The following is a 6,888-nucleotide window of genomic DNA, read 5'->3' as shown; positions in this document are numbered from 1 at the left end:
TGGGCCTGGGTCCTGGGTGTGTGCCCACTTGCCTCATGCCCCCCTTTGCACCCTCCTGGCCAGTGGGTGGGTGGGTGAGTGGGCAGATGTTTCCCATCACCCACCCCCAGAGGTGCTCTTACCCCTGGACCATGGGGCCCTGGCCTGTGGCCTCCAGGGTCTAGGGGACCTTGAAAGGCCTGGTGGGCCTCCTTCTGCTGCAGGGGGCCCCTGCCACAGCGAGGCCAAACTGTCAATCTTTGCAAGTATTCTAGCTGCTGTGTGCGTGGCCGGGGCTGGTTGGGGCTCACTCCTGAGCCGGCCTCCCATGGCAGCAGTGGTGGGTGGAGTGAGAGCAGCCGCTGGGCTGACTGTCCACTCAAGGGTCACTGACGTGGATGGTCAGCCCAGTAGCCACTCCCGCTCTGTCTGCCGCTGCCACGGGGTGGGGGTGGGACCCGCCATGCACATGGAAACTAGAATACTAGCAAAGGCTGGTGGTTTGGCCTCATGGCAGCGATGGCAGTGGCAGGGGGGGCTTATGGCGGCAGCAGAGGGGCTCATAGTGGGGGCGGTCTGGGTGCCCAAATTACCTGAGTGTGCCACTGCACCTGCCCACTCACCCTCTGCACCACCATCACAATGCAGAGGGTAGCAGTGGCAATGAGGGTGGGCAGGTGGTGGGAGTGACTTTGCCACTCGCCCATCTGCCCACCCCGCTGGCACTGCAAGAGCTGCAAGTGGCAGCATCAGGGCAGGTGGGTGATGGGCGACACCCTCCCCCACATGCCCACCCTCCTACACCCACTCGCCTGGTAACACGAATGGCCTCTGTGCATGTGCAGAGGCTCCAAATGGGTTGCAGATTGACTGGCCTGTTATTTGGGAGGCTAGGAGGGGGTGGCAGTGGTAGAATGATGGGACAGCAGAGTCACCACTTGCCTCCGGTGGCAGTGAAGGGGGCAAATGGGGAGTTGCCCCTTTTACCTTCTATACACCACTGCTGTGCAGAGGGCTGTTGGAGGGCGCTACCACGGAGGCCACAGCCACAGCTTCAGGGAAGGTGAGGGGGCTAGAGGAAGGTTCACCCTTCTATCTTCCCAAACCATGCTGCTGTATGGTGGGATGGAACCATAGGGGCAGCTGCAGCAAGAGTGATCTCCTTCCAGCTCCCCATCCTACTACTCAGCAGCATGGTTTGAGAAGTTAGAGGGGTGGGAACTTTTCCCCTCAACCTCCACAACCTCCCCACAGCCATGGCTGGTGGCTTGTTCTTATAAGTAAGAGGTATGTTTCCCCTTCCCCACTACTGCTCACTATGGAGGAGCCTTTTACTAGTATGGGCAATCCTTGCCAGGTGTACCCTTCACAGGTATGCCCCCTTGAGCCCCTCAGGCCAGCTCAAGAATTGGGGTTTCAAGCCAGGCTTGGCCTGACTTGAAGTAAGACCGGCTTCCCTCTCTGTTCAAGCAGGAGCCTTCAAGCTGAGCCAGCTCCTACTCAAGCCTGCTGCAGCAAGAGAAGGGTATGGTGGCACCAGTGGCAAGGAAGGCAGGTACACACTTCCTGTTGCCCGCCTGCCCGTCCACTGTGGCCAGGAAGGCATCTGGACAGGGGTGGTGGGGGACACACGTCATTGCCCTTGCCACCAGCTTAGTGCCCAGGTGACCCAGTTTTAATGGGTAGGGTGGCCCAGCCCTGCATGCCTACTGAGTGAGCAGATGGGGAGGTGAGGGGAGCGTGCCTTGTGCCTGGGCTACTCGGGAATCCAGCAACTGCCTTCAGCGGTCATTGCATTAGATGTGAGAGTGTGATTGGGAACCAGGCAGGGTGCATCTGCCATGTCCCTCCTGGTTCTGGGGTGTGTGTTTGGGGGTGTATGTGTGTGTTCATATTGGCTCTTCCTTTGGGGCTGGCTGGCAACTGCAGCTGCTCTCTTCTCTCCTTCCATCCCTGCCTTGTGAGCAGGAGGTTTTGGTTATCGGGACAAAGTTCAGTGCCTTGGCCAGTGCTGGGGATACCAGGAATGGGTTAATTGCAGGCTACCAATCAGGGCGCTTCAAAGTGGGACTGCAGCTTGGGGCCCTCTGAGTGGCCTCCTTGGGTCATGTGATCACCCCTGGCCACTCAGGGAGCTGCTGCTGCCAGGGGTGGGGCTGGAGGACCAACACTTCAAGCTGTGGCTGCCTGCCTTGAAGGAAACCCTGTTATGTTGATCATCAGTGGAGCTATTCTGACGATCAGTGGAAGGCGGGCTAAGGGTGCTTAGCCCACTTTCCACCGATTGTGAGACTCAGCGGGCTCGCAGCCGAGCCCGGTTGAGTCAAAGCGGGTCACCTGCTTATGTAGCCCTCTCCTATGTGAGTGCTCCACTAACCTGGGCTTCCCAATCGTGAGTTGCTGCTGAGCAACTCATGAGCAGACCCCCTGAGGGGAGGCAAAAAGCCACCTCCCGGCTCCAGGGGTCTCTCCAGCATGCCCTGCGCACTCGCGCAGGGCATGCTGGAGCTTCTGGGGGCCGATCAGCCCCCGCTCCCCCCAGCACCCGCCAGCTCTGTGACGGAGCTGGCAATCATGTGGGTGGCCGTTTGGCTGCCCAGACCAGACTGTCTGCTCATGTGCGGAGAAAGCGGGCTAAGCCTGCCCTCCCCGCTCACCCTTACAAAGCAGGTCTCACTGATCGTGAGACCCGCCTCACTGTCTCATGTTCCCTGCTTCACCAAATGCCCGTGTGTTTGCTGTGAGGCTTGAAATAGGGTTACAGCTTCATGCAGGAGGTTACCCTGTTTTCTGCTCATGTGAATAGCTTCAGTATGGGGGAGATAAGGATTATTAGGTTTGGTGGGGGGGGTTCAGTAAAATGAGGGGGAAACTCATGAGATCTGCACCTCTGAGCAGGTTGGGAGGGAGATCTACACCTCTGAGTGCAAAACAGAGCCTATCCAGGAGTTCTCAGAACTGCATTTTTATGGTGTTCTGCTTCATCAGTGTTTGCATGTACACTTCCAGTGCTCCTAGGACACATGCCTTGTCCTTCCATCAGTAGGAAACTGCATAGGTGGAACTGAAAGCTCCTGTTCCTAGATTGTCCGGCATACCGAAGTGAAAGCTCATGATGATTTAATTTTTAAAAATACGTGAAAGCAAACCAGATGTTTATTATGGTATTAGGCATAAGAGAGGAATCTCAGCACACTCATTAACATCACCTTTCTTGACATTTCTATGGTTCTAACAATGTGCCTATCTATTTAATAGGTCACACTAAGCCCTGAGAGTGTGCATGCCCAGAGGGCAGAAGTCTGTCTTGCATCAAGAAGGCTGTGCTGGAACAGCGAGAGAAGGCTGCCTCCTTCCCTTGGCACAGGCGTGAACTGTGCTTTCACGAACAGCTTCCCATGATTCTCGGTGTAAAGGGAAACAAAGACCTGTCTATCGGCTTCTCAGGACTGCTTTGGCTGGAGGCAATGCTCCTGTCCTCTGGGTTGTTCTCAGCTTACTTATTTATTGCCTTTGGGATGTGTCCCTTCGTTCATTCACTGGATTTATATTCTACCATTCCACCATTTAAGTCTTCAGGGTGGTCTTCAGTCATAGCAATGGTGGGCTTCCACATGTAGGTTTTCCAGCCTAGAAAAATCCATGATTTCCCTCATGCAGTCGCTGATGTCTACTCAGAAGGGCCAATACCTTCTGACAGAGCCCTCCTCAAAGCACCAGCCACCCAGACCAGTGAGTAACGAATAACTATGTCCAGGTCAGAAGAGCAAGCCTCTCCTGCCACACAGTTCTTTCCATATATAACTTGCACGATGGCAGTACATGGTCCCTTCCATTTATCCTCACAACTACTCTATGATATAAGTTAGATTGTCTGTGTCCAACAAGCTAAACACTAAGAGTCAATGCATAAGTTATACTTACTACAGATATACTAACTGAGGTGGTTCATTGCCACATATATTCTTCATTCTTAACAATACATCAATGATCATTCTTCTTAATGTGTGATAGATTTGGCTGTGGAAGACATTCTAATGTCTTCTAATGTTTTCCTCCTCTTTCTCTGGAAGATAACCCATGATTCATTACTTTTTATGTAAGTACTCTGCCCTCTTCCAAAATAGAGTCGCTGCTCAAAACTTCACAGGCAGACAAAAGATGCCAGAATAAAGATGCCACTGATCTATAAACCTAGATAGTCTCTGCAGAACTAACCACTTTGGCACCAGAACAAACTGCTCAGGCCAACTAAGGGTATCCACCTGACCAGCGCCCCATGTGATCATAATCCGCCTTACTGATTAATAGACTCTAGTTACCTGTAAGTGTGGGGTCTACACAGGAGTAAGGGTGACTGTCTACTACCGGTAATGAGTAAGCATGGTCTCTTCACAACTAAGGATGCAAAGTTTTCGCAGAAGTAAAAGTTGGTATGGAGTATACTTATGAGTAAGGGTGAGCTCTGCTCATGTGTAAAGGTGCATAGAGCCTAATCTCTAAAGCAGCAGAATATAAATGGACTGTACAAAGTCTTTACAACTTATATGGCATAACACAGAAAATCAGCACCTTAACTTACAATTTCATCACGTTTTAAAGCACATGAAAAAACTTAAAACATCTTAACTCTCATCTTAAACCACAAGTTTTGGGATGATTGAAGATACTCTATGCCTCAAGATTCTGAACTGGGCTGTAGTGGCATAGCTTTTATACTACAGTGCTTTTTAAAAAAAGAATGTAATAGCTAAACCAACACAGGACCTTGCACACTGTGATTGCTGTGGCACATTAACCAGCTGTCCTCTAGTGATATTTCCAACCATCATCACAACAAGGTACAATGATACAGAAGTATTCCAAAGGGAATTGAATAAGCTTTACTACTTAATCCTTTAAAGGTCTTTGAAATGAGGGAAACATAATCCTCACTAAAATCCAATTGCATCTTCCTAGGTGGACAGTGTCCCATTGTATTTACATAGCATTAGCATAAATTGGTCATTACTACATTGCAATTAGCCTCTGTTTGGAGTTCCTCAGTAGATGAACAACCTGTTTGTTTGTCTGAGCCCACTTTAAAAAGGGAGGGACACTGCAGAACATGTTTAGGGAATAGAAAAAAGGCTGCAACTCACAGAATACAGATATGACACAATAGGGGATGCCAATTTTTCTCAAAAATACTCCACAGACTAGCACTTGGTAGTGTTGCAATGAAGGCCTTGGAAAGGATAGTTAGCTGCTGTGACATTTCTATACCTACAAAGATTAGAATCATTCAAACAATGGTTTTTCCCATGACACTCTATGGATGCGAAAGCTGGACTTTGAAGAAGCAAGACAGAAAGAGTATTGATGCTTTTGAACTTTGGTGCTGGAGAAGACTTTTGAGGATACCATGGACAGATAGGAAAACAAACAAATGGATCATAGAACAAATCAATCCAAATGTTCACACATGGCACAAATGACCAGGCTCAAACTATCATATTTTGGACACATTATGTGAAGGCCCAGCTCCCTTGAGAAGCCCATAATGCTGGGGAAAGTTGAAGGTAAGAGAAGAAGAGGATGACCAGCTGCAAGGACTCAATTATGACAACAATGAATGTACCACAGAGAGATCTTAAAGGCCAAGTTGAAGACAGATCATCCTGGAGAGAATCTATCTATGTGGTCGCTAAGTGTCAACACCGACTTGATTGCATTTAATCAATCAATCAATCATTTTTTCTCATGCAATTGTGCTTAATCCATTCTTTGCTTAATCCATTCTTTGATCCAGGCCAACTTTTGAATGAGACTTTAGTTACTTGCATTCCAGTCCAGGAGTAGAGGTAGGGTTAACAAACAGCCAGCAGCAAGAGCATGGAAAATCAGTCTTCACTTGCCTCTCTGTATATATTATCTATTTCATTAAAATATTAATATTCCTGATTCCACTCCACTGTGTTGTCCTAGGATACCACTTTTTCCCTAGGATTCTACACAGCAAGCAACTTGTGCAAGCACCTTGTATAGACATGCATCGAAACTACACTGAGAAAATATTGTCTATAGCTACAAGTTGTTTAATGTATGTATTTATATCTCAGTACTAGGCATGTGCATTTGTTTAATAATTAATGAAAATATGAGCCAAATGGGACCTATTTGTTTCATTTGTTATGAGTTTCAAAATGAATACCAGATGTCCTAAATAGCTCTGGATGAAGTGGGTGTAATTTGTTTCTTTGGAGCTCTTCAGAATTCTTTTTTTTTTTTTGGGGGGGGGGGGGTTACCTGATCCTAGTGTCAATGGAGAGAATTTTAGCAGTTGTCTTCTGGTAGTCACCATTTTTTCCAGAATGCCCAGACAGTGCATATTTCCAGGACATTTTGAGAACATCTGGTGGCTGCCTTGGGGTCTACCATTTTTGTAACATTTGCCATTTTCCTCACAGCGCCTAAAACACATAATGTTAAGGATTGGGGGGGGGGGTTGTCATCAGATGATGGCCATTGAAGAAACAATGCTCCAGAAGTAGTGATGGCCCCCCAGGAATTCTGAGCCAAAAAACCCTCATCTAACAAGTTCTTCATCAGCCCTTCATTTTCATCAATGAATCATATGTGTGATTCCAGCCAGTCAGGGATCACAGTGCTTCTTAGCCCATTAGAAATGCCCCCAGTGATGTCAATTATCTTAACTACATGCTGACATCATTGAGGACCTGGTATGAGATGTCAGAGTTGTAGAACCATTGGGGAATATTGAACATAGTGTGATCCAATTCAGCTTATATGCAAGTGGAGAACTGCCACACAGACGTGTTGGACTTCAGAAGAGGACGTCAGAAAATCTAAAGTTCTCTTCAGAAGAGAACTTCAGAAAATCTGCCAGGGAGGCGGTTGTACCCTTAG

Source organism: Hemicordylus capensis, chromosome 1 (assembly GCF_027244095.1).
Source record: "Hemicordylus capensis ecotype Gifberg chromosome 1, rHemCap1.1.pri, whole genome shotgun sequence".
Lineage (NCBI taxonomy): Eukaryota > Metazoa > Chordata > Lepidosauria > Squamata > Cordylidae > Hemicordylus > Hemicordylus capensis.
The sequence above is the reverse complement of the archived record's forward strand: the minus strand, read 5'-3'. Positions refer to the sequence as shown.